The following is a 27354-nucleotide window of genomic DNA, read 5'->3' on the forward strand; positions in this document are numbered from 1 at the left end:
CTTAAGCGAAATTCTCACTAGTGAGTTCAGAGAGACCTTTAATATCATTTAAGCAACCTTGATTGTGCTATTTCTGTTCCCCTTTAGCATAACTCCTTCATCAATCTTCCTTCAACAAGGAAACGTGTCTCCTAGGCTTCCCCACCCTCAAATGCCTGCTCTCATCCACTGCTTCTCCCTGAGAGGAGAAACAACTTTAGGGCCTGAAGTGGAATGACAGATCAGATCTAATCCACAGAGTCCGTTGGTCTGGGTGACTAAGTAATTCAGTCAATGAGTTAGAGGTCAACTGAGCCAAAGGCTCTCAGATCTCTCCATACTTCTAAATGCTCAGATAAATGTAATGGGCCCACACAGATCTCACACAGAAAGGAGGAGCAGGAAGGATGAAAGAGAAGCAGATGCTTCTGAGCCCATTCACTTGACAGGATCACCGAAGCAGAGACCTTTGGAATCCCTTCACTAACAGGGCAGAACACAGGCATTTATAACCATCTATGAGTAAACGAGGTACTGTACTGACTCATGTCCACAAGTTGACCTCTTAAAAAGCCCTACGGTGTTTCTAATTCTATCTCAATTAAAAACACTTAAAAATAAAGTCAACCCTCTTATAAAAATGCTAATGATACATGTTCATAATCGAAAATATTAAAACAAGAAAGTACTGGTTATCCAAAAAAAAAAAGTCCCTACTGACCTAACTAGAGGCCTTTTGATATTGTTTGAGAAGGAAAGTAGAAATTTTGGCAATTCGGTGTTATTCATAATGGGTTAGAAAGATGATGCTCCTTCCTGTTCAGATATTCTAAAGTCTTCAGACATAAATTATATATACACCTGAACTTTACAGCTGTGCATAAAGCACTACAACTTAATATGGCTTGAATTGCACTCACAAAACCTGTCTCTCCCACCATACCACCATCTGACTAATTGCTCAGGCCTAAAACTTGGGGGCCATCTTTCTTTCTATTCTTCACACCACATCTCCAACTTATTACTAGGTCTCGTCTGTTCTGCTACACTGAAGTAATTGTTCTTCATCCCTGCTGCTAGTACCTTGCCCAAACCAGCCTCTAGTCTTACCTGAACTCGAGTTTTACCGTGTTGGCTGCTTTGCTTCCATTTCTCGTCACTGTATGATCTATTAGTGCCCAGGAAAATACAAATAGATCCTGGTGGATTTGGTCCCAGCAATATGGCACTAAGTATGTATACATGGGGATGAGGGACATTTGGGTGTATTAGACTGAGAGCTCTCACACCACCACTGCACTCTGGAAAAGCAAGAATGACTCCTTTTATACAGTACTCAAGGAAAACAGCTGTAATCATTTGGATGTATGCCACTTCCAACACTCCAAAAAGCACACTGCACATAGTGACACATTCCTAAGGATTTAGAGTGGGAAACGGGAAGACTGAGGAGGAGCTGGACGGACTTTTGGAAGAATGACATGGCTCATAAGGATTTAAAGAATGAAGCTGGGAAACTACGCCAGCTACCAGGAAGATGTTAACTCTGTGGCGAGTGATGAAACTGGTTAAGAATTCCAGCCATACCACGTGGTCTTTAGGGGAAAAGATCTTGCATTATCTCAGCCCTAATAACACTTGTCTGCTGATTACCAGAAGACTCAGCAATAGCGACGAGAGTTATATTTAAATGCTTGCTTTCAAGTTCCTTCCTCACCGCTTAAGCCTGGCCTCCATACAACTGGCATAGTTTGTGACCATGAAAAGCAGACCTACCTATCTCTGCTCTTGGTGGTTCTCTCGTTGAAAGAAGTATGATGATCCTTACATTCACACAGGCAAAGAAACTCATGTGCAAAAGAGAGGGGCATAGAGAAGGGCAGCGATTTCACTAGCTCCAAACTGCAGCCAGTTGTTACTGTGGTTGGTCAGGGTTTGTTGTCTGCAGTGAATGTAAAGACGATTAGTTATTCCACATCCCACTACTGCAAGGGCTTGGAGAGGGAACTGTTAAGAAACCATTTTCCAAGCCCGGACAACTTTGCCTCAGGTGAAACAGCATCATTCAGTTGTTCAGCGATGGCTGGGACCATCTCCCTGTGGTATGCATGCTTCACCTACCCAGAATCCCGTGGCTACTTACACCTCCCCATCCATTTTCCCCCAGGCTGGGTGAGCTTTTTTCTAAAATCCAGTTTGTAAATCAGACATAATCAGGAGCGTAGGACGAAATTAACTTCCACTAGTCCCATGTTTGGCTGTTGCTACAATGGAGTGTGCTGGAAGAAACTCTGCCTGGAGGGAGCAATCAATAATCAGAGTAGAGAAGAGAACAGAACAATGAGTGCAAGTCTCTCAGGGTGGAGTAACTGGGGAGTAGAGCTCCCATCTTGTTTAGCTCTTTAGCCTTGGAACCTAGCAGGTGCCTTATGTTCACAAAACGCTTGTTGAATTGAAGGGACAATTGGAATAAAAGGAAAAAAAAAACCAGTCCCTGAGAGGAAAGGTTGGTGACTGGGGTGGGAATCTAGAAAAATAAATAGTTGGGGCAACTGGAGACATAAACAAATCGTAGTAGCAGAGGAGTGGAGGGCAAATATGACAACTATTTACAAACAATGGATGGAGAATTGAATGTCAAAGGAAGATCCAACAAAAACATTACATTTATACACATTTTCACTAACATAACATGTGACATTTACACACACACACACACACACACACACACACACACACACACACACACACACGCATATAAATGCAGTAAATACCACTGGGAAGTTAGCATTTGTTGTTAAGATGAAGGGGCAGAGGGCTCTTGGAGTTGCTCATGCTGGCTTTAGCCATTGCCCACAGGAAGCTGGCTTGCAGCTATTAAGGGTCAACAACAATTGGAGGGGCACTCATGGCGGGGGCAGGGGGAGGCATGGCCACCAGTAAGGCCCTCAATTCTAGTCTCTGTTCCACAGACATGTCACGGGCACTCTCTTCTTACTTAAGCTGTGGGAGATTCCTTCTGGTTCAGCTTCCTAATATAAGCTCAAACGTACCTGAGGACCCACCTTATTTTTACCATCTATATATAGCATTGTGTATCTGCTCTCTATAAATAGGTTGCCAAGCTGCACTGTTCCTTTTGCAAACATTAAGCAGAAACAGTCCTAACACAGATCAATAATGTTTGCCCATTTCCCCATGCTGCTCTGCTTATTTTTAGCCCCTATGCAGAGCCCAATATTTATAGGAAAAACTTCAAATACTTCATATCACCTTCAGGAGTACTACCAACTGATGACCAGGGCAGCAAGAAAAAAATTAATTTACTTTAATCTTGTCATGTCTTTAAAAAATAGTAATAAATTCGGACTCCATAGGCATTTGTTCTACTATCTTATCACATGGATTTAGGCCTTTGGGGAAGAAGTCCGTGAAGCTTATAAAATTCTATACTTATTTTAGGGCTCCTTGTGTTCCTCCATCTGCCAATTTATCTGAGGTTCGGTTCTTTATCCACAGGCTCATAATGCAAAGAGGAAGCTCTGACTTGCTCGGAAATAGGAAGGAGTGTGACCCTCAGCTTTACCTTTCTTTACTAGAGCATCATTTAATGCATAGATGAATCACCGCTGCAGAACCCCAGTGAGAAGGGCCACAAGGCTCGACAATAGAAAAGGTGTATTAGAAATAGCATTGAACACCCAAGCGAGTAATTGGGTTCTGACTTTCTCTCGGGGTACTCTTTATCATCTCTGTGTTTCCTATGGAGTTTCCAGCATAAAACTCACATACAGTTGTTGTGAGCAGATGCTGGTCAAGACAAAAACAAGTTTCTTGTTAACACAAATAGTTATCAGTGAATACTTGAGTCCCCAGTAGACTTGTGACTGGGTCACAAGTTAGGGTCTTAGAGAGTTCCATTTTATATGTGCATCTTTAGGAAACAGACCAAAGCCTGCAATGGCACACACACTTGATTGAAAGATTAGTTTATGCCACTCTGTGATGCTATGCAAGTTACATAAGTCTTTAGGACATTTGTGTCCTATTTATGTCACTCCTTGACCCTATGTAAGTCACTTAAGTCCTTAGGGCATCCCTGTCCTCATGTGGGAGTATTAAGTGGCATCCACAGCAACAGCCATTAGTGGGCACGTGAACATCCTGAAATTATGGGGAAATTTTTATTTCCCAGGATCTGAATGTAATTTTTATGAGAAGAGAGTGTGCATATTCTGTGTTCTAAAGTAGACTATGACTCTTCCCTATCCCTACAGGTTTAAGAACCTTTAGCCTAAGGCAGCAGTTTGGAAAATGATTGGATCGTGAATTTCAACACTGAGAACCTTCAGAATATGTGTGGTGTGTCTATATACAGATATGTAGATAAACATTGTATTTCACATCAGAATCACAAAGCATGAAGTGAGTGCAAAATAAACAAAGGTCAACCAACATCTAGTTTAACTCGAGGACAATGTCGTGAAAGGGAGCCCAAGCCCTACACTGCCTGGAACCAGAGACTCATAAGCCAGAGACCTTTGATGGGCGCCTTGTCCAGTCACCATCAGAGAGTCCTCCTCTGGCAGCAAATGAAAGTGGGTTCAGAGACCCATAGCCAGACACTGATCAGAGGGAGAGGGGGAGGAGGGGGGAGGGAGGAAGGAAGGGGGATTTGGAGGGGGAAGGGAAGGAGGAAGGAGAGAGGTGTATTCTAAACTGGGGTCTCCCTTGGGTCCTTTCCCTTGGAGACTGGGAAACCCTGTGGAAGTGTGGGAGGAAAGACTTCAGGAGTTAGACGGGACATAGAAAACCAGGAGAACTTGACCCACCAAATCTACTAAGGGCTCACATGGGCTCACAGGGACTGAAATGGCAAGCACAGGGCCTGCATGGGTCTGTGCCAGGTCCTGTGTGTGGTAAGGCTGTTAGCTTAGTGTTCTTGAGAGACTTCTGAATCTTTGTGCTCTTGGCATTCTTCCTATTAGTTTGCCTTGTCCAGCCTTGATATAAGGGCTTTCACCTTATTTTATTATATCTTGTTTTGTCCTGTTTGGTTGTCATGCCTTGGAGACCTGCTCTTTTCTGAAGATGGAATGAGGTGGGAATGGATCTGGGAAAGACGGGAGGTAGGGGGTGCTAGAAGGAGTGGAAACTTTGCGTGCAATGTATTTTATGAATGTATTATATGTATTTTCAATAAAAAGGAAAAAGAAACACTTATTTTAATATAGCTGAACATAAAACCTTTTATCATCTTAAATGGTCATTTTTCCAAGAGGAATATGACTGAATATGCTTTGATACCTTTGAAAATCTATATCTAATTATTCATGATACATTAATTTGGAGATGTAGCTCTAAGTTCATTTTTTATTATAATATGTGGACTTTAGTGCTTTTCGTAGTTTTAATCAATAAAATTACATGTACGATAAACACTTCCAGCCACTGTTTCTATAATATTCTGTGTAGAATGATATTTATTTTCTTGGTTAGTCTTAGAACACACATTTATCTCCAAAGGCCATATTTGCTGCTGTGCCCCACCCCATTGCTCTGCTAGGTAGCGAAGTAGTAAAGAAGCACATTATCACAAAAATGCAGGACGCTTTCTATTTCATAAGAAGAAAAATAAATATAACTTATCTGTAGGCTTCACCACTCTTAAAGATGTTTCAAGAAGACAGTCAGCAAATCTCCCTGAGGTACAAGAGATTTTCACAAACTGTCAACATTGTATGGCTTCTCCGACACAACAGATTTTGTTTTTGTAAAGCTAACCTTATCAGTAGTGTCTGGTGACATACTTGTACGTCTGCTCTCAACACTGGGCTACACTAGCTGCCCATAGTGACTGTACAGCGAATGAGCCAATCTTTTGGCACTTCACCCTGGGATCTTTCTCACAAAAGCACCTGCTTTAGAGGAAACACCACCTACTTGTTTTTCACAAAACATGGTTCATTGACTGTGAGGGATTCTTCAGTGGTGGCTTACCAACAGAAGCTCTTAGCACACTTCATCTATGAAACAAGAAACTACCTGGAGCAGAAAGTCAGATAGCACACTTTCCACATGTCCTTGCCCATGTCATCTGTCCTACAGAATTTCTCCCTGTAGCATCTTCTCTAATCTTTCAATATCATTTTCTGATAAAGAAACTCGTCTTAGATAATATCTTTTTCAACAGCTTACTTTATCTTCTGTTAGGACAAATCTAGGAGGCAACAAGTGTGTCTAAAAGATACGTAGTTTTTCTACTTTTGCATATAAAAGAAATACCAGGAGATGAGTCACATCACATCCACATCACAACCACATCATGTAGTTTAATGAAAGTTTATTAAAATTCACTGTGATGAGTGAAAGATCTGTATAACAAGAACTTCAAGTCTTAGATGCCCTTCAATAGAGGAATGGATACAGAAAATGTGATACATCGGGTCAATAGAGTACTATTCAGCTATCAAAAACAATGGCATCATGAAATTCATAGGCAAATGGATAGAACTAGAAAATACCATCCTGAGAGACGTAACCCAATCACAAAAAAACACACATGGTATGCACTTACTGATAAGTGGATGTTAGCCCCAAAGCTTGAATTACCCAAGATACAATCCACAGACCACATGAAGCTCAAGAAGGAGGACCACCAAAGTGCGGATGCATCAGTCCTTCTTAAAAGGGGGAACAAATATTCATAGGAGGGGATATGGAGACAGTTTGGATCAGAGGTTGAAGGAATGGCCATTCAGAGCCTGCTCCATCTGGGGATCCAGCCCAGATATATACAGCCACCAAACCTAGACACTATTGATGAAGCCAAGAAGTATATGCTGACAGGAGCCTGATATAGCTGTCTCCTGAGAGACTCAGCCAGAGTATGATAACAGAGGCAAATGCTCGCAACAAACCATTGAACTGAGAATGGGATCCCTGTTGGAGGAATTAGAGATAGGATTGAAGGAACTGAAGGGGCTTGCAACCCCATAAGAACAACAATACCAGCCAAACAGAGCTCTCGGACTAAACCACCATCCAAAGAGTACACATGGACAGACCCATGGCTCCAGCTGCATATGTAGCAGAGGATGGCTTTGTTGGACACCAATGGGAGGAGAAATCCTTGGTCCTGCCAAGGCTGGACCCCCAGTGTAGGGGAATGTTAGGGTGGTGAGGTGGGAAAGGGAGGCGGAACACCATTATAGAAGAAGGGGAGGGGGATGGGATAGGGGGTTTATGGACGGGAAACTGGAAAAGGGAATAACATTTAAAATGTAAATAAAATATATCCAATAAAAAGTGACCTGGCTTTGGTTGTTATTTTTGACATAATAAAGCGACTTTATGTATTCTGCTGCTTTCTGTGTTGTGGAGTTGGAAATATGTAACATTTCTACAAGCTGACCTAGTTGGACTGTATAAATCCAGCACATCATCCTGGGAAGCCAATGAGGGACTAAACCTCAAACTCCGTATGTGCAGTAAAAGTCTCACCACAAACCCTCCCATTCACTTAACATGTTCTGGGGAAGGGCAAACGTCGATCCATCTACTACTTTAATTTTTATTATTTTGGGGGACTAAAAATGAACCGAGCATCTATGAGATAGCTCAGTTGATAAGGTGTCCACAACCTTTTAAAAAAGGTTTTATAAGGAAGCTTGGTGACTTGAGTTTGATCCCCAGAATGCACATGGTAGAAAGAAAGAGAGAATTGACTCCTACAGGTAATCCTCCGACTTTTATACATACACCATGACGCGCGCGCACACACACACACACACACACACACACACACACACACACACGACTTAGAATGTAAAAATAAATGAATGAATGACACTGATTAAAATTCCAGTATTTTGTTGTTGTTGTTATGTCTTCATTGGTTAATCTTGTAATTTATGCTTTAAAAACTTGAATTTGGGCTATCTCTGTTATCCATCTCACAAGTTATAGGAAGCAATGGGCCCTGTGCTTTAAAGGTACTGACTCTCAGTTCCCATCTGCTGAAAAGCCCCTTTATTATGTCTAAGGTCACATTGATGAAGTTTCCCTTCAGAGGGCCCTGAGTGAATAACCAAGGAGGGTTACTTGGTGAGTGAGTGTCTCCTGTGGTTACTGAGAAGAGTGAATCCACTCTGGGAGTTGGGCGAATCTACTCTGTGTTAGAAGTAATGCTGCGATGTCAAGAAGCTGATCTCAAAGCAAAATTATTCGACACAGACAAATGGCCTTCAGAAGCTTTAACAGCTGCAAGTGGAGGGATGTGATGGGGTCATGCCTTTCAGTAGTCATTCTCCTGGACAGCTCTACTTTGTGTGGGAAGAAGAAACAAATTGCATTTTATTATGTGGGGAATAAAAGATTTCTAAATTTAGTCTTTATCACCTGGATTCTTTGCTTTGAACGGGGTTTTCCATATGTGCCAGCCTAAGAGCTGCTCCTCAGAACTCCAGGGTGCTCTACCATAGGCAGCAGTGACAAAGTCATGTGCCAGATAGAAGCCAGAGAACCTGGTCTGATGACCAAAGCTGCTATTATTGGTCTTTTTATATAAATATAAATATATATATACAGATATATAATTTGAATTTTTTGAAACTTTACCTGTGCTGTCAACTTTCGAAAAAAGTATCCCCGTTTACTGTGTTGAGTTGGCACTGTACAGAAATTAACAGCCATATTGGTCTAGAAATGTTGAATTTAAGTTTTTTCCATTTGTACAGGGGTAACACACTGTATTAAATATGTAAGGTCTTATATACGTGGGTTTGATTACAAAAACTAATAAAGTATTCTCTAAATAAAAAAAAATAAAAAAAAGGACAGTAAAACAGTGAAAAGAAATTATTTCTAGGCAGGGGTATGTGGTTATCCATATATAACATTTCCCAAAGTACATATACAATAACTTAGTAGGTTTTTAAAATAAAGAACAATAGGACCAAACGATGATCTCCAGAATCTTTCTGGTCACATTTTCCCCATCAAAACCCCTCTTTTTTTTTTAAGAGAACCCATAGAGATACCAAAGTCTCTTATTCCTTCCAGAGGCTAACTGCTCTCCTAACTAGAGAGCTTCACAAAAGCTAAGGATAATTCATTCGTAGGAAATTTCCTATGTCTATGTCTGTGGAACAGGTACTACCACTAACTTTCCAGGATTTCTTTGGAAGAAGTTTTGTTAGCAGGAAGAAAACCTATCAAATCTACGTTGTTTTCTGTTACAGATCCCACCAATATTGCCTATCCAAAAGACTAAGATAAATCATTAAAGAGTGCATCTCACTTAGAGCTGTAAGAACCTTTCTCTTAGGCCTCTAGGAAAGTGATAGGGTAGCTCTTACAATTTTTTTTTTTTGTGCTACTTCTTATACCAACGTTGGCTTATAAGCACTGGAGTTATATTTCATACATGAAGGGGCAGAAGTAACTAATTATGTGAATCCTCACTGGGTTCTGGTTACATGTTTGCATATTGAATTTCCCCTCTTTATTTTCCTATGAAACTAAACCCTCCACACCCCACTGACTCCAGTCACCCGACTCAGCTGAAGAGTAGTCTTGCTTCTTCTTGCATTCAAGGATGAAACATACCGGCTATTCATTTGGCATCAGACACATTTACTTGAGTTCTTCAATGCTACACAGGTTTAATAGTAAGCCAAAATGCTAATTTAAGCAGCCTGCTAGTAACCTGGTGAACAATGACTTCCCAATTAAAAGGTCCTAACCAGATACAGATTTTACAACCTCCTAAATTACAGGAAGGAAGTCAGTGAATGGGCTTGAGACATGAATAAAGACGTGATCTTTACACCAGAACATGTCCGTAGAAATGATCTAGGTTTTTGCTCCTTTTCCCAGAAAGGAAACACAAGGCTCTGGAAGGAGTCTGTTGGTCTTCTGCATCACCTCCAGTCAGAGGCAGAACTAGAGTCAGAGGCAGGATTTTGACTGGGGTCAAAGCAGACTAGGAAACCTGGCCATCTGGTCATTCACATTGACTTTAGAAAGAAATGTCATAGTAGAAACTAGAAACAGGTAACTCATTTTATAAGATGGTAGGCAGTTGCATAAAACATATACAGGTTTAAAGATTTATTATTCAAACATTCCTGAAAATAGAAAGAACAGCCAAAAATCTAAGCTTCCATTTAAAAGCAAAACTGTCTTTCAGACACTCCCATATCCTTTCTAGGATGTTTCCACAAACCTGTCACATCACATTCTCCAACCCAGGTCTAGACAAGGAGTTGACCCTCTAACCCACAACCAGCTCACACTGTGATGGCTGAAAACAGGCATGTAAAGGGGGAAAAGGCCCAACTGTCACCTCAGTTGTCATACTTCCTGATTTTCTTCAATCAAAACCAACCAGACTTTTTTTTTACTGCCAACAGGGAAAAACTTTCAGAATTTTGCTTCTTGGGGGTTGTATTTCCAACTCGTTCCCCAGAATACTCTCTCTGGATCAGGCACGAAGATCTAGGTTGTGTGTTTAAGTTGAAGAAGGAACATAGACTAAAAATAATGTCTATACTTTTCTCACTTATGAATATTATTCAGCCTCAAGAAAGAGAGTCTGGTGTATAGTATATAATAGCATGCACAGGCACTGAGACCATTATACCAAGTGACGTAACTCGGACACACAAAAAGACAAAAACTGCATGGTCCCATTTCAAATGAGATGGAGACAAAAATAGGGAATGCTGCTTTTCAGGGTGTTGGGAGGAAAGAATAGGCAGTTACTGTTAATATGAGTGTATATTTCCTTCCAGGGCCTTATGGAACAAAAACCTAGATCATCTCTATGTTCTGGTGTTGCGCTCACGTGATTCTATTCATGTACAAGACAAAGTGGTTCTGGAGGTAGATGGTGTTAACAGGTGCACGTTATAAAGGTATTTAGTACCAACTGAACTACACAGCTTAAAGGTTAATATGGTAAATAAATTTAAAAAGTACTTATTCTGTTCAGATTTCCTTCTACTTTCTCTGCCCTCTTCAAAGTTATAACCTACACAAAATACTCCCAGTACAAAATAGAGTGTTTTAATCTGCATTAATAACCTTTGAAAACACAAGCCTAGGGAGGCCTCAGAGATTTGCGAGATAAAACTCTCCACTCAAAGTACAGTGAGTCTGTAAGCCAGGCGGTATTTGTGAAGGACTCTAGGCTGGAAGTGAATGAATACGGCTCTAATGACAGATTCAGATTCAATCATCACGGCATGCCCCTATCTACTCATCCAAACAACCACAGGCTCTCTGGGCACGCACTCAACTGCTTAATGCAGCACGAGGGAGTGGCGATGCTCAGAATCCAAGGCTCCATTTTGGTTTGCACGCCCCCCCCCCCAATGTAGTATTGTTTCTCATCAAAACAAAAGCTACTACTCCCCCCGACCTCCCCACCCCCAGCATTTTTAAATGAGGATATTCAAGTGTCTTGGCAAAGCTCAGGTATCTCTGGTGGTGAAAATTTCTACTTTAAGTATCAAATGTTCCTCATATTGCCCCGAAAGACAAGGGAATGGTGGCAGGCTTTACTAACGGCACCCCTTCTCAGATATGCTTATGCTATCACACTTTCAAATATGAAGACAAAGGAGACTTGGAAGAGAACTAGTGAGAGCTGTTCATAATCTATTATTCCTTGTTAACATTTTCAAACATCAAGTGAACCCATCCATGTAAGTGTACACAGCTGATTATGCTTTCTGTGTACACTGATAGAATGTAATGACTGCCATTTTAATTGATATTCTGAAGTCTGTCACTGTGCAAACCTAAGCCGCTCAATTATTGCCCAACTGGAGAAATGCAATATCCAGAAACAAATGAGAATGAGGCATCAGAGGCTCAAGGGTAGAGGCTACCCTTGCTAATACTTTCAAACTGGGCTAAAGTTAGTTGTGTCCTGTTGAGCCCGTCTCCTGCTTTGGATGGCCAATGCAAGCATGGTGAGACATACTGCTTGGGTCTCTAATCTTAGCTGTGACATTTCCTGTCTCATGTTTTACCATCAATAGTGACCTACTTGTTAGACTATGTGGTTTTCCAACCGGAGCTTTTGATGCTCGCACATGGGAAACACAATTATTTTTATATTTAGCACAAAATGTAGCCACGAAACATTTAAAATCATTTCCAGCTTAAGCTATCTGCACTAATCCTGTTTTGCAGTAATTTTTTCCTCTGTCATTTAGAAATACAGTCGTTATGGTCTACTAAAAACAAGGCATTTATCCTTTGTTTTCCAATCAAGCTGTGAAGATGTTAAGGTATATTAGCATTTAATACATAGAAAACTAATGAAGAGTCAAAGAATCATGTCCTAGTTACTCAAGGGGGAACTGGTAACACATGTCTTGTTGAAAGCGAAAGGAAACCATGCTGCCTGTGCTATGTAGAGCTAAGAGACCTAGGGAAGGGAAGCTAACTCACTAAAATCAATAAAAAGAGGGACAAAAGTCTCACATTAGAAACACACAGAGAGAGCCCCAGGTTTCATAAAGGAAAACTTAGCAAAGCCTAAAATTTCACCAAGTAACAATGCACTCGAAGGCACAATTCCCAGGGAAGAAAGTCTGTCCATACAGTGAACTATGCCTAGAGGTAACTCAATAATAATGTTCTACTAGGCAAAGTAATACTGCTGTCCATAGCTTTCGAATTTGAGAAGAAAGTCATCATTTCAAATTTACATGTGTATGGAACACTGTAAACACTGCTCAGAAAATGAACAAAGGCCCCACAGTCTAACAAAGAATACTTTCTTGCTCCATGTCACTTGTGTATAAGTAAGTCCCCAACACGCAACCAAATCTCCAAATGGATGTTGGGAGTTTGCAGTGCGCAGACTTAAGTGAATTTCTGAAGCTATGGCTACCACACCAGCTCAAAGGCAGCTGCTTTTGTGAACCATAAAGGACCTTTCAAATCAGTGTTCACACCTGGCAAAGCACATGTTCCACTTTGCCTCAGCCAAAGAAGCCTCAGTGGCACCCTGCAAAGTACTTGGGAAGTACTCCAGCAATGTGTGTTCCCATTATGAATTCTTTCTCATCGCTACTGCTTTTGCTATACATTTTCCATAAGCCCATGCTGCTTCTCACCTACACAGCCTTGACAGGAGAGAAAAAGGAGAGAAAGGAAAAGAAAGGCTTCAGTTGATCCATAAAAGGGCCCATCTATTATACATGGAAACCACCTTGTCAAAAGCAGGCCCCCAAGAGTCATAGACCATATGCCTATAAATCTTAAATAATAATGATACTTAAATAAAAATGATACATTAACCAAGCCCTTTAATTCTTGGTCTCATTTTCACCACATCCCAATGTACACTCACAGAATTGTATTTCCAACTTTGCTCAGGTTATAAAGTGAGAATACAGTAAGGAGAAAGGGGTCTCCCCCAACAGCCCCAGGAAGAAGGCAAGATGTGAACCTGGAGACAGTCTCCTTTATTTCTTCTGACTTGTTTCTGAGACTTCATAGAAAAACAACCTACAAGAACCTAACTAAAGAGTGTTCTCAAACACAGATGCGTTTTACTCACCATAAAATTGAAATCTGTTTTTTGGAAATCAGACTCAGGAAGGTTTGCCAGAAGTGTTTTTCATAGTAAGTGACTAGCAGTGGGTTTTCTGGATAAGGGAGCATCAGGTGACAAAAAGCCTAGGTGGACCGACTACTCATACTACGGGCCAGGATACCTTAATTCGTGAGGTCCCCTGGAAAAGGGCCTGGGGAAAATGAACAGGGATGAAGGGAATGCAAAGTTTTTGTTCAACGTAAATAATTTAATTACATGCCAACATCACACTGACTCAGAACATAATGCCCTACAATGAAATTAGCATGAAACAACTCATAGAACAGCAATAAAATAAAAACTGTACACATTTACAAAAGCAATCACTTTAATGAAGAAGGAGAGGCCAGAGCAAAAGGACTTTGGAAGAAAAGGCTGCTTCATGTACTCCAGTTGCTTATGAATTAACATGTACAGTAAAGCTATTTTTCAATTTGCACCTCCATAATTACTTTGGAACAATTAAGAACACAGTTCCGAGAAAGGAGTCATTTTAAGTACATATATGAGTAGAAAATTATGTGTATGCCGAGAAATCAATTTTAAGTGAATTTACCATTCTAAATGCAACTGTAATTCTCCCACTTTAAAATTCAGTCTTATAAGGAATCTCATTTTTTAAACAGTTTATACCAAATTAAAAGTATTGGTGTCAATAAGCTATTCTAAATAAGAAATTCAGAATTTATTCCTCACATGCTCCTAGTATAAGGCTCTATTAAAACCCACATATACATAAAAGTGTATTTTTTCAAAGAACTTTAATATTTATTTTTTTTGCCCTTGAACAGAATAAAAAGTAGATTTTATTAGTTTTCAAATTTTCCAAGAAAAACCTCTGAGCTTGACATCTTCGGGCTCAGATGACAACTGTCATCTTACCTTTGGGAGGGAGAGAAAGGCTGGCTCTGGATGACTAGACATCCACATGGTAAGCACTCATTCTTTCATTCACTTACTTGTTTGCTCATTCATTTTAAAATTCAGGTAGAAGACAACATATCAAGAACTAGGTAACAAAGTACATTATATGAGGCTGGAGCAAGTAGCATGAAGAAAGCAGAAGTGGGGAGGGGACAGTCGGGCCAGGAGGACTTCCAAACAGATAGATAGGCCAGGCCTTGGATAGCGTTAAGAAGAGGAGATACTTGAAAGCCTGGGTAGAACAGATGTAGCCATAGGAACAGAGGCTGTGTCATCCAAGCAGAAGGTACCACAAATGCAGAGGGTCACAGGTGGGTCAAAGACTGGCTTATAACACGAACAATAAGAAAGGCATATGGTTAGAAACTTGAGCAAGGGCCACAGGGTAAATAATGAGGTCACAGTGACAGGCAGGGTCCAATCGCTTAATGCTCTGCTGGCCATGAGAGTCGTAGGACTGTCTTCCAAGAAAATGGGCAGTCATGTTGAGTAGGAAGGGAACTCATGTCTGAATCCTAGCTTAGCCTCTTATTAGTTGGATGATCTCAGCATTGCTAACCTCTTGGATGCACAATTCTTATGTTTAAAAGCATAATAAGAAATCATGACCAGTTATAATCACCCATAATTATCAGTCTTGTTAGCAGAATGATATATAAAGTTAATAAAATTGTTTATATTCATATAAACTTACACTATAAAATATACTAGATAGATTTATTGAGAAATAAATTATTATAATCATTTTTTTTACTAAGCAAAGAACATATACTTCTTGAGTACAAGAAGACATAAATTAGTACATTCAAACTCATTAGGGTTTATTGTGGCTGTAATCAGAATAATCATTGATCTTGGCTTACTTCTCTGTCCTTAATTAGTTTGTATTGTCCACTTTTTGTTTCTACCCATCAGTGGTACCTACCATCTACACAGCAGCCATCCTAAGGGATTTCTCAGCTATTTTTGAAGGGGTAGCATGCAGCAGATAGTTAAATATGCCTCTCAGTGTCTATTCTGTACTCCGACTCTCTTTCTTATTAACAGAATGTTAATTTTGCACATCTCTCCCCTTCTTGGGCACTGATCCATGGCCAGTGACTGACTGAGAGATGGGCATATGAGCCACTTCTGATTGGCGTGTGAGGACCCAAGTGGAAGACTTCTTTTTATACATGTCTGAAGGAAACTTTGAAATGGCGGGTGTGGCTCCAGTTTTCTGTGCTCTTGACATTGTCCTGTTTGCAAGTACCATCTGAAGTGCTATAAGTGAGGCATAAATACAAAAAGAGAGGAGTGGTCTGTGACAACAAAGGTAGGTACTTAGTCATTCTTTCCCTATGTCCTGCATTTTACTTGAGACTTACATTTCTTTACTACACATGCTGGTGTGAATTGGATGCAGAAGATCTCCCAAGGAAAAAGAGCTTTGCCCATTTCTTTTTCTCTGAGAAGCTTCCAGGCTAGAAGCAGGAGTCCTATCCTAGTTCAGTGACGTTTAAGGATTTGGGGATATAGGATAATATAGCATTTGACTCTGCATCCCTGGAGTAGCCATATAGGCACACACATGGGGAGCCAGTACCAAATGCTCTCTCCGTGGCTTTCCCTGTTTCAAAATTTCTGCTTTTATCTCTTACCTGTCTGCAACAGTTGTTCTCCAGATGCCTAAACAGAGCATAGTTTTCATGGATCTTCTTGTTCTGTAAGGTTGGCAACTAAGGTTTTATCCCAGTACAAGATTTTCAACAGAGACCACACAAGGGAGTCACAGATCCCAGCACAAGCCAGATGGTAAGGAGCAAAAGCAGCTTCATGTTCTACTTAGACCAGAGGACTAATTGGAAAACAGCCAGCAACAGCAGCAGCAGCAACAACCCCCAAACACTCCAGAGAAGGTTAGGGTTTTGAGTTAGAAGATTTACCTGAAAAGGAAAACATCTTGACCATTGCTGCTTTTGTTTTTTATTTCTTTGTGCAAGATTTTGTTAAATGTCCTTACAGGACAAGGATAACATCCAGAGGCAGCTGCCAAGACCCTATATGCTATAGGCAATGGCTGGGGCATGACAGACAGCTCTGGTTTCCCACCCTGCTGTTTGGAGATGGGAGTGGTGGGCAGAATTTCAACATTCAGCTCCATAGTGCTCATTGAGTCAAGCAGAGGCTTCTGCCACTTGGGTCCCAGGGCAACATGAGCTTCACTTTGATGCTCAGCATACCCTGTCTGAGGAGCACATGACACACACAAGTGTCAACATAGTAGTTAACATCAGCTCGTTTACAATCTTCATGGACTTGACTATCCTTGAAGCTTCCCGGTCACCACCACCTCACAGCCCTTGGCCCCTCTCTCCATAATGAACCACAGCTCACTGCAGCAGGCCCTCATAGAGCAAGCCTTCCTAGGAGTTTGTAGCCTGCAGATTCTGCCTGGACAAAGGCACATAGACTCCTCATGGCCACCTTTTCTGCACAAAGCTCTAGATTGCCCTCAGGGAAGCAGAACCTCTTCTGTACTCCTGCAATCGACTCTGATGCCATGACCCTTCTCACCAAGAACATCCTGTGTTCTGGTAGCTGAGATATTGATTTCTGTCCTGGTTAGTGTAACCCAGACTTCAACTCCAGAGTGGCCATCTTCAGCCAGCTCCTGAGTGAGAAACTCATTCAGTTCAGCTTTGAAGATGCCCTCAGCAACAGACTTCCTGTTCTTGGAAATCTGCATGGCCATCTTGCTAATGTGTGCCACCAAAAGGAAGGGCAACTGCTTGCTGTTTTTAATACTTGTATCCCTCCAACATTTATACATTGGAATCTAATCAGGACAGTATCAGAAAATGGGGCTTATTGGAACCAATTAGGACTATGGCTTCAGGAATGGCATTAGTGCCCTTAAAGAAGATGGCAGAGACTAATGAGCTCTGTCTGTCGTGATTTACAGTGAAAGGCCCTCATCTACAAGAAGGAAGCATCACCAGATGGCTAGCATCTTGCTCTTGGACTTCCCCAGCTCTAGATTGTGAACAATACATTTCAGTTGCTTATAGATCATCCAATCTCAGGTATTTTGTTATGGTAGCCCCCAAAATTAAGATATCATCAAAGAACATTGTTTACTTTTCCCATCGATGGGAAGTTCTCTTGTTTTTATTCTTTTTGTAAAGTGAAATAAGTAATAGGGCTTGGGAATATACTCATTTGCAAAGTAAAGCGTAAGCTAGAGGAGCTGGAACAGGGTTACTATGGGGAGATGATGACTAGGACTAGGGATACATTATGAGATGGTATAACGTCTAATGATTCACAATATGCCAAAGCCAGAATGGCACAAGCCCAAATTAACCATTTCAGCCTACTGTATACTTTCCTACAGGAAAATTACAGAATTATAAATTTAGGGCATAATGGTAAGCACAAATGTAATAAATACAGATTTTATAATTGCATACAGTATTTAAGAAACACTAGTTGGAAAATGGGGTAAGCATTACAACTGGGTATAAGGGTGGAACAGTAAATGGTGGTGAAAGGGGCACTAACAGAACCCCACCTAATGCTTTCATTATTAATGCATAGCAAAGGGGGAATTTCACGCAATGTGGCAATGGTATCTAAATGTGTAGATGTGGTCAGAGCAAGGAAGCTGTAGAAAAACAGATGATCAGGTTAGGAACAATACAACCTAATTAGGCAGATCAGGGTGAGCACACGAGACATCAGAGAGAACAGTGAAGTGAGACAAGTAAGGAAAATTGAAAGTTACTGTCAATATTTTTAAGAGAAATAAAATAAGCCAGCAGATAAAGGGGAATTCCACCACTGCATGTGGGCAAGAACAGCAAAAACAGGTTCTGTGAAGCTAATTACTCTTGTGCTGTCTAAGGTTCTCAGAACATCTAATGTCTCCTCAGAAAAGCACATGGAATGCTCACAGAAAGTCCTTTGAGAATGGTAGAATTGTAGTTACTTACAGGGAAGAGATTAATGGTAACACTGACCATGAAAGAGCTTTATCAGTAAGTGTTCTACCTGAGAATAGGGGAAAATAATACAGAGGAAAGAAAATACTGGAGGGAGGGGATGGATTACGGAGAAAGGTTGAAATTAGGGGAAACTAAAGGTTAAGGGGTAACATCTTTCTGACCATGGGCATCTGTTTGCGAGGCATGCACACAAAGTATGAGAGGAATAAGTTTCTTTAAAAAATATAAGATTTTAAACTTATTTTTTGAGGCCATCATACATGTATATAATGTATTTTGATCATATTCACCCTACTTTCCCTCCCAACTCTTCCAACATCTCCACCACCACCACTACACCCACCACCACATACCCCGCAACCACCACACACACTACAACTACCTACCCCCCATTACACACACCACTACCACTACCGACCCCACAACCACTATGCACACCTCACCACCACTCACCCTCACAACTTCAAGGAAAGGAAGAAATCTCCTATTGAAGAACAGGGGAAAGATGGGCTGAAGTACAAGGCACAGTACCGCCGGAAAGATGCTCTACAAAGACAATGCCACTGGGAGGATGCTCGTTTGTTGCAGGCAAGAGGGTGAACTTATTTGTATCACAGATGTTGGACTCTGCACTTTACTGGAGCTCCTCTGATGTCTTTCAGGCATCTAGACCCAAAGAATAAAAGGTAGGCCCTCCTGTACACAGAGAGAAATGATCTTGGTTTACAGGATCTAAAACCAGTGTCTGAGCTCATGTTGCTCATCCCAGTGGCCCTGAGCATCTAAATGCCTTCGGATTTAAACTGTTCAACTTTCTAATGTCTTCTTGGAAGATACAAGAATAAAGCACATATATTAAGTGATACTCAATTTCCCAGATAAGACAGATAATCCCGGTTCTTGATCTCCTCAATCCTCTAAGGTCCCATAAGATCTAACATGAAAAAGTTATTTTAATGGCTTTATTTCAGGCAGTTATGCTTAATTCAATTGAACTATAAGCTCTTGAATGCATGGTCTATACATGACTTCAGAAAAGGCACTCCTTACACTAACTTAAGTAACTTACCTAAGCCACTAAACGGCTACAGCTATGTTGAGGGTGCTTCCTCAAGGAAAAGGGATTTACAAATGAAAACTATTATAAAACCTAGTCTCTAAGCTCAAAATATACCTCAATTGTTATTTTTAAAAGCTTCCCCCATGACAGTGAATGTGGTTGACAGTGGCTACTCAGCTCATCAAGATCTTGCTTTTCAAAAGGGCCCCAAATCTCCCCATCAACGCTACCTAGACACTCACACTGGACAGTGAAAGGACCTAAGGTTCCAGTGGGATCAGAAGACATGAGGCAGCCCCAAATGACAAAGGAAAGCTGCCTTTTAGGATAGAACAAGGGGCACGAGAACAAGAATGGTCATGGGGTATGGCAGAGAGAGAGAGGGAGGGAGGGAGGGAGGGAGGGAGAGAGAGAGAGAGAGAGAGAGAGAGAGAGAGAGAGAGAGAGAGAGAGAGAGAGAACACAAGAACTAGAGGCATCCTTCATGAAGTTATAAGAGGCAGGTAGTGAGAGGAGGAAGTAAGGCAGTAATGAAGGAAAGGGACTTTAAAGGTGGGGCAGGATTGGATGAGCATTCTATGAACAGCCAAGACTGGTCCTACAATTCTGTTCCTGCCACTGTTGTACTTTAGGCTGGATGTTTTTGATGCAAATCCTTTGGAGCCCCAACAATGTCCACTTGTAGTTCTTTGTAGCACATAGTGCACATAGACACGATTTCTTGCCAAGCTTTCTTGAGAGTTTATAAGATGGCAAGCAGTTCCCTGCCTTTAAGAGGTTCTAGACTGGAGAGGAGAGTGTAGGAGACAAGATAAGATGAGATCATTAGTCCTCATGGGGGCATGTATAGAAAAGTTTCCCAAAAGTGTTAACATGTGAAATGAATTTTGAGCTAGCTAAGACAAGAGCTAATAGTCAACTGTAATTCTTTTTGATAAGTAGTGTTTGCTCATGACAGGTACTTAATTAGTATTTGTTAATTAAGTTTAGCTTATTTTGATTTCTAGGCTGGGAGCTAGTTCTTATCATATTTGTTTTTATGTCAACTAAAAAGATAAATCTATCTACATTAAAAAGCAAGAACAGAATCTTTAAAAAATAATGTATCGGGGTTGGGGATTTAGCTCAGTGGTAGAGCGCTTGCCTAGGAAGCGCAAGGCCCTGGGTTCGGTCCCCAGCTCTGAAAAAAAAAAAAAAGAAAAAAAAATGTATCTTGGGGGCTGGAGAAATGGATCAGTGGTTAAGAGTGCTTCGTCCTCTTGTAGAGGACCCAGATTCAATTCCTAGCAACCACATCAGATGGTTCACAACTGTTTGTACCTCCAGTTCCTGAGGAACTAATGCCCTCTTCTGAACTCTGTGGGTACCAGGCATGTACAGACATACATGTAGGCAGAACATTCATATGCATGGAATAAAATCACAAAAAAAATTGAATCTTGGAACCAGACATGGTGGAGCATTGCCTATAATCCTCGTATTCAGGATGCAGAGTCAGTCAGATCTCTGTGAGTTTGAGGCCAACCTGGTCTATACAGTCAGTTCCAGGCCAGACTGGGCTCCACAGTGAGACCTTATCTCAAAAGAAAATATTGGGCTATACACTCATAATTTTCCATCTTCTTGTTCTATTTACTTCATTGCAAAAGTTTTAAGAACCTTCAAAAAAAGCACATTTTGCTCACTTGAAATATGTGTGTGTTTTAGCATAAAATATACTTGGCAGGTCCTAATATAATTGGATGGCTACGCCTTGCAAAAACTTGATTTCTTTTTAATCAAATTTTTAGAACCATACTGAGTTTCTTGCCAGGGCTGCAATAGTGAGCAATAAATACATCATTAGATCAATGGTGGTCTGATGATGGATTGCTCGAAGGATATTTCCAGCCAAGAAGAATAAGATCAGACATCTTATTGTGCAAAGATTAATAAAATATTGTTTAAAGCACAGATACCAAGTTAAATATAACAGGGAAGGAAACATTGCGAAACAGAATGGAACAGTCAGGGGTTTATGATGTAGAGATATTGATCATGGATTTTCCTAAGTACTTGAGACCAGCCACACTATTATATATGCCTCTGATTAGACCTGGAGATGAGAAGGAAAAAGTTATAAAAAAAGAAACTAACCAGGGGAAGGCCTGCTGCTATAATAAATTATTAAAAGCAAACAGGGTGAGTGGGTTGTAAAGACAATATAAAACAGAATCAATGCCCGCAAGAAACCCCAAACCATCCACGCTTCTATAAATTTCTTACCACTCTGTCTGGCATTTCACTGGAGGTATTTCTTTCCCACACCCTCCCCATCCCGCCCCTGCCCCCGCCCCCACCCCCACCTCTGCCCCGACCCTTCACTCTCGGCCCAGTTCTCTTTTCCGAGCTCAGCATTTGTTTTTCTTGTGTAACCCAGGCCCTGCTGTCTGCAGTTATGTTTTCAGCTTGTATTAGCAGTGTCTGTGTGGCCACAGATGACTGCATCTGTCACTTCATTCATCAGGATCTTAAATATAACACTGACACTGGGAGCCGGGGACACCGAGGATGGTGCATACATCACCATTACTTCAATATCCTCCTTCCCCAGCTTTCTTTTTCCTTATTGTTAAATGCACAAAGCTGACGCTGCGTTGAAGGTTCTCTAGCTCAGTAACTGAGTACCACCAGACTCGCAAAGGGGCGTTGCAAATGGTTGAAATGTATGTATTAGGAGATGTTAGAACGGATTGACTTGAAAAGTGAGCCTTTACAAAAAATGATTTCACTGTGGGAATAAGGGTGAAGAAAAAAGGGTCAAACACTTGAAAAGAATTTGTCAAGTGAAAGTTAGATGCCAAAAGTATGCCATGGTTTTTTTTTTCTTTTTTCTTTTTCTTTTTAAAGAATTGTTGCATAGAAGCTCGTAATGACCTATGGCCCAATTTCAAGAAAGGCTGCATTCATTCTACTGTAGTTGCTTGCTTTCTCTCTTGTCTTCTCTTGTCTTCTCTTGTCTTCTCTTGTCTTCTCTTGTCTTCTCTTGTCTTCTCTTGTCTTGTCTTCTCTTCTCTCCCCCCTCAGCCCTTGTCTGTCTGTCTGCCTAAAGTGGGAATAAGTCAGTGCTGTTGTCTGGGCTGTGATACACCTCAGGTTTTACAGCCACTCTAAATCCGTCAACTCATGCAGAAGCTGGGAAAATGGAGTGCAAGTAATATTTTTGTTAGTGTAGAAACAGTAGTACTAGTATAACGTGACCAGGGACAAAAATGGCACGAGGATAAAATGTGGGTCTGAAGAATTCCTCATGTAGGCTTTGTCCCCAAAGGTGGTCTTTGACCTTTAGCAAACTGTTTGCCTCTCCATGTCAAGGTTGGCTGATTAAGCTCAGCGTCACCCAAACATTCATCATATACGTTGGTTAACTTTATAAGGAAAGCTTATTAAGTCAAACCCAATATAAAGAAAAATGGAAAGAAAATGGTTTCAGAGAAAATGCTATGACAACCTAAAAAAAGGCAGGTAGCTCATACTATAAGGCCAACATCTTACTTATTGGTATTACCTTTAAACATGAGAGACAGAACCCAAGTATTATGCTTTTGTGGCTGCTGTTTGCTCATCTGGAATTAAGTGGGGAAAAAAACATTGTCCTCCAAAGATTGTTAAGTGACCTATCAAATGCCAAGTATTCCTCTAAACAGAAATTATCCACAAAGGTCTCTGTGATGATCCAATGATCTGGAACTATATAAGTTCAATGTCTCAACGTATCTAAATCCTTTTGTCATCAAGGAAGTAAATATTTGTGACATTTTCTGACCTCTGAGATTTTTTTTTAACCTTAATGTTAGAGAGGACAACTTCTGATATAGATCCATTCTCTTTGAAACCTTACCTAAGTGTCTAATGTGTTCACAGACTACGCATGTCAGGATCAAGAGGGTAAGTAAAAAAAAAAAAAAAACCCAATTGTTAATAATTTATAAATAAAAACTAACACTGATTTCAGTGAGAATACAGGTAAACAGTATATTTTCAACCCATTTCTGTGGGACAGCTTAAAGTAAATCTAAATTAACGTTCAGAGTGTATCATAGTGGGTGGGGCTCATGGCTGGTCAGCCAAGTAACTACAGTTTCCCAAGGAAACCCTGGATTCTGGTTAAGTCTGTGCTAGCCCTGATTACGTACATACTTCTGTCCTAGCACCAAGAGATAAAAGGAGAAATGAGGAACTACGTGTATTAGGGCTGGCCAAATCAGTCCAGAACATCCCAGCATCACGGGGACAGAAACAGGCAGCAGAGAACCAAGACTGAGGAGAGGTATTAAATTATCTTGCTTCTCCAGACAGACTTCTTTAAAATTGGGACCAATTCAGAATAGGAATGACTGAAGATTACAGGCACAGTGCAAAAGAGGCCCGTTGTTGAGAGAGTTAATAAACTATCAAATTTATAAGGCCAGTAAATACCACCTGGAAATTTCTGGATAATCAATTGTCATCTCAACTCACAGATCGTGTTATTTTATATCCTAAACACCATTCTAGTACTTCCTGATGTTCAAGTTGTCCTTTGTGTCAGAACTTGTCTTGAGTGCTTGAAAATGCAGATTCCTAAGCTATCCTGGGTCCCAGAACTGAATTGAAGGACAAGGACTGAATCCCCATGGGGCTACTCAGTTTATTTGAATGATTCATGTAAGCCAGGAGGATCTGTAATCTTCCTTTTGTGCCCTTCATCAATTTAGACATATACATTAGGAATTTACACATTTCCTCCAAATGTTTATGTAACATAAAAATGATAATACTTATGATGGGTTCTTAAAACCACCCCAGTTTATAATGAACACCACTATTAAATTGTAATTAAGAACATAGAATTATTGTGGAAAAGATCAACTGTGCTTCTTGAAGGTGTTGTCCCTATTGTTATTAAAAGTAACTATACTATTAAAGGAATTTATAGCTTTTTAAAGTATCAGTCACTTGCCAGCAGGAACTTAACAAGCTGTTATAATAATACTCCTCCCATACCTTTTTAGTCATCAGAAATTTTACGATAAAGCCTTTTTATTATTTTAAAACTACACATTGTGAGCCATTGTTACTAGTGATTAGACCAAATATGAACTTATTCCAGGGTATAAATTCCTAAAGGCGTGCTTCATTAGGATTACTAACGCAATCTTAACTTCAGCCTTGGCAATAAAGTTCTATTTACTTCTATTAAACTGTGTGTGCTCAAAACTATTTTTAGTGCATTCTCTGAAGCAAACAAACAAACAAACAAACAAACAAACAAACAAAAAAACCAAACCCACCAGTTTGTGAGATATACATGTTACTGCAAAGATGCAAATCAGCCTTGCTGTAGGTTAACTAAGAATCACTAAAAACGCTCTCGGGGATTGTGTTTTTTCTTCTATAATTGCCCCTCCTCAAATTATGGGTACAATTATATCAGAAAATACACTCCCCCTTCTAAGAGGCACCATTCCCTGCATCTCCCTCATTAAAACTGTAAGTTCCGGCCAAAATAATAGATGAAAATAGAAGTCAAGCGAAAGGCTTTGTTTGTAGCGGGTTGTTTTCCTAAGGGTTGCCCCCTACCCACTATCCACCCCAGTGTTCTGGCTGAAGTGTACATGCTATGTTTTAACAGATGGGCTGGCTGGCGGCGGCGGCTGGGCTGTAAAACAGGAACGCAGAATCTGTACTGAGTGGTATTGAACTGAGTGCTCGTAAAGTTCACGGACATATACTGACCCAGACAGACCAGACTAGATTCAGATATGCTTACACATACAGGATTAGATACCTTATAGCTAAGAGGGTTCATCTCTACAATCCAGAGGAAGTTCAAGGCTGAGTTAATCCTCTATATATTTCTACCTCACGCCCCTATCAGTCCCACACATAGACACACACACCCTCAGATATATTCGCTTGTACATCCGCAGCTACTATAAAAAAAATCAACGTTTTATATATTTTGAAAGACAGAACTATTCCCAACACCAGAGCTAACTCTCCATAGTCTTCTTAATAGGCTCTCACTCATATCAAATAAGAATGGCAAGACAATATTGCACTGAATTCTATTTAGTCCATACAGAATATAAGCTGCATGCAACTGCACTCAGAAAAATCAAGCTGCATTTATTACGAGAGGAAAGAGGAAAGGGAGGGTGTGTGTGTGTGGGGGGGATGTAACCCACGCTTAGCCACAAAGTGTCAGGTCTAACCTTGAATCCTCAGTTGTCAGTTCTTGCTACAACTTCATCACTTAAAAAACACGCAGGTGCTTTAAGGAACACCACCAAACCAGGCTGAGAACACCCAGCCTGGTGTTCGCCTCTAGGCTCCCTGCTGGTCCTAACCAAGTTCCTCAGACACACCTGGTGGCAGATGCGGAGATCTGAGCAACCCAGGAAGAGGGGCGCACATTCAAAGGCTGACAGGAAGCAATTACTTCCCAAAGTTTAGCGTTCAGCACCGCTGTCATTTTCGTCGGATCAGCAAGAGTACGGAAGAGGCCTGCTACTGTCCCCAGCGGGTCCCTCCAGTTCTCAGTCGGAACGCGACCAGCGCTTGCTGCGCACGCCGGCTCGGGCGCCGGTTAATGTTTAGGAACCACTCGCAGCCATCTAGGAACTGCTGTGCGCGCACCGAGGTGTCCCCGCGCGTCGTGTCGCCGCCGCAGAGGGGCAGGGGCGCGTCTGGGACTTAAGGGTGGCAACCACCAACGCCAAGTCGGTTCCGACGCATAGTCACGTTCTGGGCCGAGTTGGGATGCTTTGAAAATGAGAAGTTCGGGAGCCCGGACGCTGACAGAGAGTAAGTGTCCCCTGCCTTGCCTTGCCCTCCCACAGCCCCACGCTCCCACCCACCAGCACCAAGGCGGTCTTCGGCTCTCTGGCAACACGGCGCAGGGGAGCCGCTTTCACGGCGCGGCCACTCACCCTCCTGGCCCAGTCCAGACGCCAAATCCACGCCCCTGCTGCAGATCCTCAGTCCCAAGTTGCCCGGAACCGCCGGCTGCTCTTGCCCCGCCGGACCTGGGCGCATTGGCTTTACTGGGCACCTGACGGGGATCGCCGCAAGCTCGGCGGTCGCCTGGCTCAGCAGTCGCCCAGAGCGCGCTGACAATATACGGACCCGCTCAGCGAATGAGGCGGAACACCGCGCAGAGCTGACTAGGCTCCGAAGGGGGCGGAGCCCTGGGGCGGGGCCAGTCTTGAGCCAGCCCCTATAAGGCGGGGCGGCTACTAGTGTTTGACTGGCGGAGGCCATAGCCAATAGTCAGGGCACCAGGATCCTTGGAGGCTGTGGGAGGTGCATAGCGCGTCGTCCTGCCCCCTACTCGGTGTCCAATCGCTTGCTGGTGAGCGTTGGCCCGGAGACGCTCTAGCTGCCCGCAAGTTGGCAGTTGTGAAGTGCGGTGGCGGCGGCGGCGGCGGTGGCGTCTGGCAGCTCCTGCGTGGTCTGATGCAGTGGGACCCGAACGCCCCGGGAACGAGGCTGCGACCAGGAAAGGCTCTTGCTGACAGACTGTAGGAGTTCCCAGAGCCGTCGCGAGTGGGCACGCTGTGGAGAGCAACACTCGTACCTCATACCAATAGGAAGCGAGGAACTTGGCCCCAAAGGCGCCCCAGCCACCGGAGGATTCTGAGTACTCACACAGTCTGCGTCTCAAGGGTCCAACTACACTGGAAACGGTTCTAAGCTCGATTTGGCGGTTGTCTTTGAAACAAGAACTCTGGCTCAGCCAACCTCCGGGAAAGTACAAAGCAGGA

The 27354-nt window shown here is 41.8% G+C and overlaps 1 protein-coding gene and 1 pseudogene across 3 annotated transcripts in view; both read right to left on the reverse strand.

Annotated features, from left to right (window-relative positions):
- The window catches only part of LOC134483030 (small ribosomal subunit protein uS3-like), a 58304-nt pseudogene extending 35958 nt beyond the window's left edge, over window positions 1–22346 (reverse strand).
- Marchf3 (membrane associated ring-CH-type finger 3) overlaps window positions 1–26729 on the reverse strand; it is a 152030-nt gene extending 125301 nt beyond the window's left edge. Inside the window, exon 1 of one of the 3 annotated variants that reach the window (XM_006254749.5) lies at window positions 26521–26729. The gene's annotated coding sequence lies outside the window, so the exon portion shown is untranslated. The remainder of the gene's footprint in view (window positions 1–26520) is intronic. The other 2 variants (XM_063277492.1, NM_001007759.1) reach the window with 2 other exon arrangements.
- Window positions 26730–27354: the final 625 nt, after the last annotated feature.

The sequence above is a fragment of the Rattus norvegicus genome, chromosome 18 (genome assembly GCF_036323735.1).
Source record: "Rattus norvegicus strain BN/NHsdMcwi chromosome 18, GRCr8, whole genome shotgun sequence".
In the NCBI taxonomy this organism is placed as follows: domain Eukaryota; kingdom Metazoa; phylum Chordata; class Mammalia; order Rodentia; family Muridae; genus Rattus; species Rattus norvegicus.